The sequence below is a fragment of the Mugil cephalus genome, chromosome 18 (genome assembly GCF_022458985.1).
Source record: "Mugil cephalus isolate CIBA_MC_2020 chromosome 18, CIBA_Mcephalus_1.1, whole genome shotgun sequence".
NCBI classification, from domain to species: Eukaryota; Metazoa; Chordata; class Actinopteri; order Mugiliformes; family Mugilidae; genus Mugil; species Mugil cephalus.
This window is the reverse complement of record NC_061787.1, coordinates 854,181-867,277: the sequence shown is the minus strand read 5'-3', so window position 1 is coordinate 867,277 and position 13,097 is coordinate 854,181. Positions and strand designations below refer to the sequence as shown.

General features: G+C 43.7%; 1 protein-coding gene across 5 annotated transcripts in view; it reads left to right on the top strand.

Moving 5' to 3' along the window:
• rreb1a (ras responsive element binding protein 1a) overlaps positions 1-13,097 on the top strand; it is a 53,127-nt gene that overhangs the window by 799 nt on the left and 39,231 nt on the right. The gene's annotated exons all lie outside the window — the stretch shown is intronic.

Genomic DNA, 13,097 nt, shown 5'->3' with positions numbered 1-13,097 from the left:
GATGTTTGACGCGTTGCGCACAGCTGCGGGGAAAGTTTGGACTTGTTGCTGGTTGTTAATGTAAAGTTTGAGCTGAGATGGGGAGACGTGAAGGGGGGAGGAGGAGGGGGGATACTAGTTTTTCTCTCCTCTCCGTGTTGCTTCCTAGTTTGATGCGCATCCAAGCGGTGGAATTCAACCCGCGAGTCTCTTCCTCGTTCAGCTAATTGTCTCAAATAACTTGTTTTTCCGACTTTGGCTGCACATTTGTCGGCCGTGTTTGGCTCGTTTCGGGCTGTTTGCCCCGCGGGGAGGGCGGCAGGAGAGGAGAGGAGGAGGGGGGGTTCAAAGTCTGCTCGCCGCCGGAGTCGAGCATCCATATCTCGGGTGCACTTTGGTCATAGCCTCGCTGCTAGTGGCCATGTGTAAAGCTACCGAGCTGGAAAGCTACAAGCAACTAGCAGGACCGCTTCCTCTTTGCGCCTCCAGATTAAAAGCACCTGTTGATGCTCGCGTTTGCAGAGCGGATTGTTTACTTGTTGTCTTACAGTAAACACATGAATACATCTACCTGTAACCATTTAAACATGAATCCAGTACAATAACGCGGTGATATTTTAAGGATGTGATCGTGTGAGTGTGGATGTGTTTTATTTTAAAGGCGGAAACGCACAGCTTCCGGTCTGGTACTCGCTAGCTGCTGCTAGCCTGACGGTGCGGCTGTGACCTTGTCCAGACATATTTAGCAAGAAAGCGACCCCTGTTCATTTATAAAGTGCACCAACGCGGCGGCGGAGGCTCGTGGGCGCCCGGCCGCTCCGTGTGCGCCAGCTTTTGCGGCAGTTTGAGCGACTTTTCGCCGCTTTTGAGAGACTTTTCCACGGTCTCCGGTTACGCGCAGCCAGCAGCATCGACGTGACGCCTGTTGCATCCACCACCTCCTCCTCCTCCTCCTCCTTCTCCCCCCTCCTTGGTCTCTCTTTTCTCTCTTTCGACATCATCCACCGCTTTAACTTCCATTTTAAACTTTAACTCGTGACTTATTCTTACTCTTTAATCGCCTTTTCCTCTCTAATCGTCGATTAGTCGAGAACTTTTTTTTCGGTTCGGTTAGCCATTGGTCTCGACGTCGTTGTCTTTTTTTTTTTTTTTTTTTTTTTTCTTCTTTGTGGAGGATGCTGGCCGGGCTGTTAAATAACTACAATAATGCGGCTTTACTGTGTCAAAGAGACTTTCTTATCGGTTATTCGGGTGAATGATTGATGGATGGGGTTTGGTTTGAGAGGAGAGAGAGAAGAGATGGACTGATGAGGTTTTTTTCCTGCTCAGGGTTGAACTGGTTAGATAATGGTTGCTAGGGATTTTCTCTGCCTCCCCCCTATCAGCCGAACGTCTCTGCCTCCCTCCTCCTCCCCTCAAGGAACTTATGAAGCAAACTTTAAAACATAAAGCAACTTTTTCCCTTTGGAGATTAAAAAAAAAAAAAGTTAAATCAATAAAAGACATTTTATCTTTTAAGAGGTTTTGATGCTGTAATCTCACCTGAGCTGCAGTCACCTGTGGTTTAGTGGACTTTTCTGAGTTGTTTCCTTTGTTTTATGTCATTCTAACAGATTCTTTTACGTAGCTTAAATACGTAACTTATGCACATATATTACGTACGTAGCCTAAACTTTACGAACTTTACGAACGTAGCCTGTGAACATTTTTCTTTCTACTTCCTGCTTCATTTTCAACAATGTCGACTGAAACTTTCGCCAAAAACGAGTCGTACGAATGTTTGTATTTCCTCAGTGAACGTTTCCTCAACGTGTTCCATCTTTATTGATCCAAAACTATTGATCCAAAACTATTCGCTAATTGTGGAGATGGAGAAGCAGCTGGAAATACTAAAGAGGAAACGCGTTCGCACCAACAGGACCAATCACAGCTCTTCTGCTCTACACAATATATTATTTATATTCACCGTTCAGTAAAACACACCTTCTAATTTAATTACAAATAGCTTAGCTCACCTAGTTTAGCTGCAGAAGTAGCTTACGCCGTTTTGTTTATTCATAATAACTCGTAAGAAAACTTTGGCTGCATCTGGGGAAAATAATTATAAATATATGTGTGTTCAAATGAGTTATTATTTTATGTTTCTGCCGTAGAACGAGTGTCTGTAGTAGTTTAGTTTATGTAGCTAACGCTACGTTGGCGCTACTCGCTAAAGTCACTTCTCTTAAAAGATTTTAAACATTTATTTCATCACATGAAGGTTATTTGGTTCCACAGTGTAAGAAATGAATAGTTTTGCTCAGTTTGACTGGTATCACATGTAGCCTGTGTGGCTAATGTTAGCAACCATGTTTTTTTAAATTTAAAATATATTTCTTATTTTTAAATGAGTCTTTTAAGAAACTTTTACCATGTTAAGATGGAACTAGACTATTTTGGTAATATTTCCCTTTAGTTTGGAACAGTTTTATGCAGCTTTTGCGTTGGTGTTTGTGTTTTCTGATTTATCTGAAAAGTCTTTGTGTCTTTCAACTAATTCTAAATTTTATTAGGTTAATGTTTTAATAAGTTTTCTGATGCCATTAATGAGCCTGGTCTGTTGAGGCCTGTAGCATAGATGGCTAATATTGTCAAACTGTAAGTCAGGCCATTTATTTAGTGAGTTTCCTATAGATAAACGTCTGCAGGGCGTCTTCAGAGGAAGCTGATGCTTCGTGGTTCTTCTGACTCTGTTGTCATGTAGTTTTCAGAGTATTATTGGGGAACTATTGTAGATGCGCGGCCATATTAAACCTACCAGAAGTGCATTTGTTCTGCTTGAGGGTGGAGGTTTGATTGAAATATGCAATCACACTACAGCATAAGTTGTGTTTGTGTAACTCACAAGGGGCCATTTATTGTGTTTTATGGCTGATTTTCCTCGTGAAGGGGGTGAAAGCAACATTATCTGTTTCATGACGCCTTTAAAGTGCATCTCCAGAGCTCGAAGTTCGATCCTCTTCTGACTTTGATCACGCGTAACGAGGTGTTTGTGTGTTCTGGGAGCTGGTGTATGATGATAATCCATATGTTCCCGCTGTGTTTGGTACTCGCCTCCTCTCCGGGCAGCAGGAGGAGGAGGAGGAGGAGGAGGAGGAGGAGGAGATCCGGACGAGCAGTTAGCATTCCTTTACGAAATTCAACACTGAGGCCGAGCTGGGCCCTCGGCGACAGGCACTCATCTCCCTCCTTCTATCATGGACGGGCTCTCGGGCCGAGGGGGAGGATTTAACTCGTTGCATGGAGCTGCAGTGGCGGTGTTTTCAAATGGTGATGTTCGCTGGGTGAGGCTGGAGGGAGGGAGGGAGGGAGGGAGGAGGAGGGGTGTTAATCAAAACATCAAAGTGTAGGAGAATTCCTCGTGTGAACTTAGATGCGAAAAGTTTTTTCTCTGACTGCGTCTGAAAAAAAGGCGTCGGAAGAATCGACCAAATCATCGAGGCGTCGACTTTAGTTCGGTCAAACTTTTAATAATAGAGATGAGGAATCAGACGTTTGAGGAGGTGACTAATCCTTTATCAGAGCGGCCGCTGTCATGTGACGAAAGGTGTCGATGATGATTGTGCTCGTCGACTAATTCCCTGTTGTTGTCACCGCTCGCTGTTTGTTTCTCCTCCGTCTGAAAACTCTGATTACGTAACGGGAAGTGGAAATACTAGAAGAAACGAGAAGCAGCTTCACTTTCTGTTCCTAAATGTTTTCTGTCCGTGGGCATCACACAAACCGTACATTTCTCCATCTGTCCTCGTCCTCGCCGTCTTCTTCTGTGGTGGACACTTTAAAATGTGGATGGTTGATGATGTCGTCCCACACAGAGACACAAAGGGCGTCTTGTGTGACGGTGTCTCCTCCATTGTGAGTGCTCTTTGTGGGAAGTGAAGCTTCGCTCGCAGCCTGCAGCCTCGGTCATGTAAAGACATGATGCAGCATGAACCCAGGGATGCTTGTTTTTCCCTTCGTACAGGTGGAGGAGGAGGAGGAGGAGGAGGGAAACCAACCGACTGTGACCTCACTTTATCTCCTCTTTAACAACGACATCTCTGACATGTCGTCTCCACTCGGGTTTTACCAGATCTCACTATTCTGGGGCGAATAAAAAGCTGCTATTAATGTTCTGTGCAGCTACTTTCAGTAGGTTTGGACTTTAAAGGTTTGGGAGGAATGAATCATTTATTTTCTACTTAAAGTCCACTTTTATTATTTCAAAAAACTGAGCTGATACTTTATTTATCCCGTGGGAAATTCGGTTTCCAGTAGCTTCATCAGCAGAAACGTCAGCGTAAAATAAAACTCAGGTACAGTGTGTAAAATATTCAAGATACATTCGTATATTGCTTTTATACACTTATAAATATATATCTATCTATCTATAAAGGTTATTTTTTTGGACGAAATTATTTTTAATGGTAAATATCATATAAATAGTAAATTTTAGTGTTTTCTAAAATAAAAAATAATGTAAAAAATACACATACAAAAATAAAAATATATGTAAATGGATGGAGACAGATGATGCAACAACAGGATACGTGTTATGTGGTAATACAGATATTGTGTAAAGTATATCGTGGGATAATGAAGGTATTTAAGTTATAAAATAAAAAATAAAACAATAAATCTTGGTTCAGTAAAAACAAACAAACAACATATAAATACGTGTAAATATTTTACAGTTTTTCTAAAAGTCTTAATGAACAGTTTGTATGTTTTTAGTTCAAAAAAATGAAACAGAAAGTGTAAAATGAGCTGCAGTGTGTAGCACTGCTGCCTCTGATGTGTGTGTTTGAGATAATTACCCAATAACTGTGTGTGTGTGTGTGTGTGTGTGTGTGTGTGTGTGTGTGTGTAAACAGCTAATGGGGAGTTTCACTGGGACGTTTTGTGTCCACGGGGACATAAATGAAGCAGCTAATTAAAAGCTGCCGTCCTCCCTCTGAGACAGCTGTTGTCTCCACATTAGCCTCACATTAACCCCCCCCCCCCCCCCCCCCCCCCCCCCCCCATTGATTCCTTCAGTTTCAGTCACATGACGAGTTTAATTGCTCAGAGCTTCTCGTTTGACTCGATGATGAAGACGAGGTGAAGGTGGACGTCGCTGCACCTCCTCTCTTTTCTCCCGCGCTCCCTTTCTGTTACCGGCCTCTATTTATGGACTCGCCTTTTTTTAGATAAGATTAAGTTCCATCCCCCGACCGACGGGAGGAGGAGGAGGAGGAGGAGGAGGAATTAACATACAGTTCAGAAAGGTGTGGTGAGGAGCAGATGATTGGTTTGGGTTGAAAGTCTCAGAATCTCAACACGTCTTCATTAGTTTAACTGCAAATAACAATTATTAATCCGATAATTTATGAATCTGTTTTCTCATTAAAAACAGGAAACGCTTTAAATATGAGCTTTTTTATTTGTGTAGCACCACATAGAAACACATTAAAATCATAGAAACAAACACAAAATGTTAAATTAAAAAACAAAAAAGACTAAATCAGGAGAAAAAAATAAAACCAAGCTACATTCAGCAAAGTGACACAATAGAAATATTAAAAGCAGTGATGTGATATCAGCCCTGATATAAACCATAAATAAAGATCAACTTCCTGTTCGACCCTATAAACGTGGGCCCAGCGGTTCAAAGATGGCCGCCTGCTGCCGTAAAGACGGTGAAGACTCGTGGACTGTCGCTCCTTCAGGGGGAGGGCGGGGGAGGGCGGGGGAGGTCGGGGACGGGCTGGATGCAGACGGAGAGGTGTGAAGGAAGGAGGATGAAGGGCCGGGGGGTGGGGGAGGGAGGATGGGATGGGGGGAGTCTTACACCTCGAGCTGGACCAAATGGCTCCTCCCCTCCCCCCCACCTGACCCCGAGAAACCTGAAGCTCCGCCTTTCATCTGCTCCTCCGCCTCAGCTGCCGCGTTCTGTTCGGACTCAGTTTCCTCCTCAGAAAGTCGTAGAATCTTTACTACGTCCGGGTTGAGTTTCCAAGATGGCCGCCCCCGTGTGTAAACAGTGGTTATTCGCTTTATTAGCTCTGATTGTTGCATTAAACCGGTCGTACAGACGGGATCTTTGTTACAGTGTGATTTAAGTTTGTCATGTGTTTGATGGGAACTACGTAGCCATGCCACGCTAACGGCTAAAAACAACAACCTGCAAATATCACTGCAATTAATTCTAGTAAAAAACTCGTGAGTTGGTTCAAGCTAATTGTTCAGTTACAATATGTGTAATTTAAACAGGATAAATTTGGTTAAACTTTGTAGTAATAATATCAGTTCTGATCAAGTCTGAGCTTAAATAATGTAAATGCTGAACACACCAAGGTATTTTGTCATGTTACAGGTGTAACTCAGGTGTGATGTTTCCCAGCTCGTTTCCTCCCAGAGACGCACAAACCTAAATATCTCAGTAATGAACGTTTCTAAAAAACCTCTCAAACATCTGAAGCATCTTCACGCTCTCGGGTTTTTCAGACGCGTCGACTTGTTGCCGTCGCTGGAGATGATGCAGGAGGTCATGTGACCAGTTCGTCTGAATCTACAGAGAAAAACTGATGGAAACAAAACCAGTTTCAACCCTAGAACAAATATTTCTAGAAAAACCACAAAGCATCGTGACGTTCAGGCAGTTTAACCACTGGGTATTTCTACGTACTGTCAGTGTAAAATACATAAAAACACCTACTGTATAAAACTATAACGTCCTGGGAGACACTTTATAAAGGTTTTATTTACTGTGTATTTTACTTCTACCTCAGTCTTATTTTATTCTATCTACGCTTTGTTCATATGTGTTTTTCTTATGTCTTTGGACAAAATAATTCTCTGTAATGATCAATAATCTTGTAATTATTCTCCAGTCCCTGCTCCTCTCAGTTAACACGGGAAAATAAATCAAATAAACTGCGTCTTAGAAGCTGATGAGTGGACTTTTTCCCACTTTAATCGGTAGAAGATCAAAGTAAAATCCCTAATAAGTCAGTTGGAAGCGCCGATAAAGCGATCGATGCTCCTGGAAGCCTGAAAACTGAACTGTGAGAGGCGAGAAGACGGCGCGTGTCATCGGAGACGAGGGCTGAATGTCTGTAAAGTAGGACACGGTCCTGGTCCGTGTGGACGCGTCTCCTCCCGTGGATCCGAGCTCCTGGGGAATCGGTGTTCGCTCACAGTCCAGGCCTGGTTTCTGGTCTGGCTGCTGGGTTTAAATTTAGCCCAGAGGTAGCTCTGACTTACACACACATATATCTTTATATAGCCGTGGACGCGCTATAGTTAGCCTGAGTCAATATCACCGCGGTCCACGCGGCCGCTGTCAGAACTCTGCTTGTTGTCCTCACAGCTTGTGTCATGTGGAGCAGTTTGAGTCACGGTGTCGATGTGTGAAACGTTGTGGGTGATTGTCGAGCATTTCATTGTCAGCGGCGTCTCATGAGAAGCTTTGTTTGTGTGTTTCATTTGCTGCCGTCCGGCCTTGACCCGCAGAGTTTGTTACAGAGATGCATTTACGTAACTCTGATAAGCTCCTTTTATTAGTCACCTGTGCACAGTTTTCACTTTATTCCATCAAATTATTTCACGTTGAACTGAAGCTTAAGCTCTGAAAAAGTTTTTCATAAAAGCTGCAACACTTTTTCCTTCCACGGTTCCCTTTTTTTTTTTTTGTGTGTGTGTGAGTTGTTGAAATTTTCCTGGACGCTCGGCAGCAGAGGATGAACAACATCTCTGACAGTTACATAACTCGCCGTGTCTGATAATAAAGGCTTCACATGGACCAACGACACCGAGACGGAGAGAGGACCTATTGTTTCTCCACTTCCTCCATCTCCTCTCTTCTCCTCTCATGATGAGAGACTGCTTCACTTCCTGTTAACCCCTCCTCCTCCTCCTCCTCCTCCTCCTTCATACCTTTCTCCTTAACTCTTTCCCCTCTTCATTCGTTATCATGTTTTTTTTCCATTAACAACATTTTATCAACCAAATTAACGGGCGCCTGGTTGAGGAAATGCTCCTTAACGTTTCATTTATTCATACAAACACCGGCCTGTAATTTGTCTTATAATGGCTCTATAATGTAGTATAATGATGTTCGACACGTTTTCCCAGTGAAGGTGTGAAATTATCTGTTAGTTCCTCAGGATTCTTCATGTTTAATAAATAGATTTAGTGAAGGTGGTCATAATGTTCTGCCTGATGGGTCCGATCAGTTCTGCTCTGGGATCATCATCGTTCACACAGAAGTTTTAAAAAGTTTTCCGTGTCCACACGAAAACCGGTGAAACGCTGTCATATATACAACCGGCCTGTGGGTGGCGCTGTAACGCGGCCACGCTGACGCAATAAAACGAAGAAGAAGAAGAAGCGTCTAACGCGCGCTCCGTTACTGTGGAGGGCGGACGGCGGCGGCCCGGGAAACTTATCCGGTCACAGGAGTCGGAAAACAAGAAAACAAGATGGCCGCCTCCATGAAACAACTCGGTGTGTTCAGTGTTTACATCCTTTGAGTTTTTTTTAAATAAATCGTGATATTAACTAATATTATTACTACAATGTTAAACTAAATTTAGACTGTTTAAGTTTAATTAATTAACTTATTGTGAATCCAGTGATAAAATCTGCAAGATGAGAAATTCATAAAAATATTCACAAGTTTAAAAAGGAGACCAAAATAAATCCGCTGTTTAATGCCAGTTTACCACGATGATGTTTGTCCCCGTGTTGGTTTTACCAGGCTAATGTTTTTAGCCGTTGTTAGCTTGTAGTTCCCTTATAACACATGAAACGTAATATTACAGGAGCTTCTAATTACAAATTAATAATAGATAAATAAAGATGTATAGGCTGTGCAGGGGGCGTTTAAAGATTATCTGCTCTGGGGACTGATTTAAAAAATTAGCATCTGCTGGTTCCATGTGGATGAAGTTGTTGTCGCGTATGAACCCGACTCCATGTGGCCTAAGATACTAAACCTAAACGAACGCAACAACAACACAAGAGGTCGCGTGTCTCCTCTTCAGCGTTTCCAGCTGCTTCTCCATCTTCACAAACTTCTACTTGGTTGTTGTGGATCAGTAAAGAGTCAGAATGGTTGAAGCAGGAAGTAGAAACACAAACGAACCCGACTGGTAAAAAGAGACGCAGCACCAACTAGACGAGAGGTTTAATTTGTCACGTGCACAGTGAAATGTGTTGTTGTACCTGCAGCCAGTAGTTAAAAAAAAAAAAGTACAGGCATCAATGTATAACTGAGGGAAATTAAATGTTTAAGTGAACTTGGAGACGTCGGTGGTGGTGTCACAGAGCGAGTAGAGACCGGCGTCAATCTTTTCCAACCGTCGGTGGCAGAATCATAAAGTCCAAGATAAGCTCCTGTGAGCATCCTCCTCCTCCCCCCACCCCCCCCCCTTCTCCTCCCCCCTCTCCCCTCCTCCCCCTCCTCCTCCCGCTCCGTCCGTTGTGACATTCTTTCACAGTCGTGGCCCTCGGACTTTGGACTGGCAGTAAATACAGCTTTATTTGCCGTGAACAGGGTGAAGGTGTGTGTGTGTGTGTGTGTGTGTGTGTGTGTGTGTGTGTGTGTGTGTGTGTGTGTGTGTAGATGGCTGACGCTGACACACACACACACACACACACACACACACACACACACACACAGCCATACAGTGGTAGTTAACTCCACAAGCTGCTTATCAGCAAGACAGTCTCACCACACCCACACAAACACACATGCACTCAGAGCTGCTGGCATCTCATACAACAGGTCTGTCCTACATACGAGCGGCAGCGTTTCTCCTCCTCCCTCCTCCCTCCATCCGTCCATCAACTCACACACACCTCGCATCAGATCGGAGGAATGAGTGTCGCTCACATCCTGCTGCCTCATCACGTTAAAGCACAAGCAAACACAGATACACTAACGTGTTGTATGGATGATGTGTAGTTTCTGCTGCTGCAGGAGTTTGGAAAAAAAGTTGTTTCTGTTTCTTTTTCTAAATAATTTATGATTTTTCATGTTGAGGAAGAAACGGTGAAAAGGGAAACGTTAGCCGGCTTCAAAAGTTCACAAGAAAAAACAAAAACACGACAGCCCCTTTTCCTATTGGTGGATAAATGCATCCCAGCAACCAATCAGGAGAGAGAGTGGCAGCGGTTGCTAAGGAAGAGGGAGAAGTTTAGACGTTATTACTGGTTGTGACGTGTTGATAGTTTAGTAAATGGTTGTAAATTCTGGGACAAATGATGTAAATAGTTGTTTGTGGTTATTTTTAAGTTGCATTAATGGAGATAACTTCTTACAGAGCTGTGAAAATCTTTTAGTACTTTTAAAACAAACGTCCTTTTGTCTCCTCCTTGTTTCCTTATTAAGTTTCCTTGTTTTCTTTTGTTTCCTTCTTTCCTCTTCCTTGTTTCCTTCCTTTCTTTCCCTCTTTTTTTCTTCTTCTTCCTCCTCGTCTCCTCTCCTCGTCTCCTCGCCTTTGATTCTTAATCACAGATTAACGAGTAATTAATTAATGACCGGGTCCTTAAATAAAGTTTGATCTTTTATTTATAACTGTCATCGTTAACAGATCAACATTTTACTTCATGTTGATGCTTCAGGATCAGAGAGGAAGGGGTTAACCCCCCCCCCCTCTCCTCCAACCACCCACCAACTGTAGCTCACCCTCCTCCTCCCTTGTTCACCTTTCTTGCTGACTAAACGGTTTTGTCAGCTGGCTGCTGAGGATTGGAGGGAGGGAGGGAGGGGGGAGGGAGGATGGGGGGGTGAAGGAGAGAGAGGGAGAGAGAGGGAGCATGCAAATAACAGTGGTGTTATATCAACTGAGGTAGATTCAGTTTTAACCGCAATCTGGTCTGAACAGAGACCTTCCTCCATCTCTGGATCCTCTCTCCTCGTTCCCTCAAACATGGAGGAGACGCTCTTCACTCCTCGTCTCCTCCTTTATTCTTCTTCTTCCTTTTCTTGTCCTCCTCTTTGCTCCTCAGTTTTCAGTTTCTTTGTTTCCTTATTTTATTTCCTTGATTACTCTCCTCATTTCTTCCACAGTCTTTCATCTGCTTTGTTTCCTCCTTCCCGTATCTCCTCCTCCTTCCTGTTTCTCCTCCTCCTTCCTGTTTCTCCTCCTCCTTCCTGTTTCTCCTCCTCCCTCCTCCCTCCCTCCTCCTCCTCCCTCCTCCTCCTCCTCTGGTCCTCTGGCCTCTCGGATGTTTCTTGATGCGCTGCCTCCATAATCCCATTAATCTGACACACCTCCCGCCTCAGACCAGGTACCATTCATTGTTTGTCCTGCAAACATGGGACACGCCCCGTTGCCCTGGCAACCACAGCCCCCCCCCCCACCGCACAGACTTTGTCTTCTGTCCCGTCGTTGACTCGAGACCAACGAGCCGATGGAGGAAAAGGAGGAGTGGAGTTTTCCTTGTCTCCTTGTTGTTTCTTCTTCTTTTCTTTTTATTTCTTCTTCTCTTGTTTCTTCTCCCTGTCTCCTCCTCCTCTTCTTCTTCTCTTCTTTGTTATCTGTTTGTTTTTTTTGTCAGCACCTCATTGATTAACTTGTTTCTGGAGTTTATGCAAAAACGTTTTAACCTGAAGAAAACCTTTTTTTCAGTTTGTGTGTGTTGTTGAATGGGGGATGTGTGTGTGTGTGTGTGTGTTTGTCAGGGAGGGTCTATAGGTGTGTGTGTGTGTGTGTGGGTGTGGTTTCAGGTGTGCATTGAGACACTAAGGGGGGGGGCATTAGTAGGTGTGCCCACCAGACTCCATTCAGCTTTTAGCTGAAAATAACAAAAACCCTCCCATGGGAAAGTGTTGTGGTGGGACACACACACCTATGTATGAACTCACGTGTGTGTGTGTGTGTGTCTGTGTGTGTGTGTGTGTGTGTCTGTGTGTGTTGCCCTGAGGCAGACACACAAAGAGGCAAAGAGTCTTTTCACTCAACTGAAACCTGGTCCTCGACACCACACCCTGCACATGCTCCAACTACAGTTTCTGGCTGTGTGAGGACTCCATTAGCATTAGCATTAGCTAGCATTAGCTAGCATTAGCTAGCAGTTCATCCAAACCCTGACCACCTCAACCTGTAGCATTAGCATCACGCTAAGTCTGCCAGAGGTTTAAAATGTTGTGGATTCAGCAGGTTTCAGTCCTAACAGGAGGTTTATATTTCTACGTGAAGTTGACGTAGACACCGACTCTTAAAAAGAACTTTTAAATTTCACTTGTTCAAACCTGCAGGAACCCTGAACTTCAAATGACTCACCAGTTTATCTAGATGGAGAGAAATATTCTTAAAAGCTATTTTTATTAATGAGAGCATTGCGTTGAAAGCAGTTTCTTGTTATTTCTTTTCTTTCTCTTTGTGGCGTTTTCTGTCGTCTCATCTGTTTCATCCTTCTGCCTCCTCTAAGTCACTTCTCCTTCCTCATCTCCTTTTTCCTTTTTCCCTTCCTTCCCTTCCCATCGGATCATTTCTCAGTCTCGACATCATCCCGCTGGGTCTGGCGTTGGGAGAGATGGAGTCACTAAGGTAGAAAGTGAAGAATGCCCCTCCCCCTCCCCACTTCCTTCACTTCCTGCTTCCTGTCCAGGCAGGAAGTGGAGGACACTGCAGTGTTGTTTCAGCATCTCTGTGCGGGCGATAAGCAGAGGCGCCTCAGGATGGAGGTTACAGGAGATCAGCGTTAAATCCGTCGTCTTCAGCCGCGCGTTGACTGCGTTTAATCTGAAACTGCACTCGTTATTACACGAATGATCTGGAGACGCTTTGCGACAGAAAAGTGCTAAAAACAGGTTCATAGATACTGTTTATAGTGACATATGGAAGATGTGACAGCAGCTTCATGTCATTTTCTTCTGGTTTCATTGTTAAAAGTCATTATAGGATTCAACCAACACATTTATTCAGATGAACCCAACTTCTTCTTATTTTTTAACCGTGTGCAACTTTGATTACTCAAGACTTTGTGACTTTCGTGATAGAAACTTCAGAGTCTCGTCTCTCAGAAAAGACCAGGACCACGTCCATGAACAGCACTGAGTTTATTTTGTCCTGAACAGGCGTCAGTGCGTCTTTAAACGAGTAGTGATG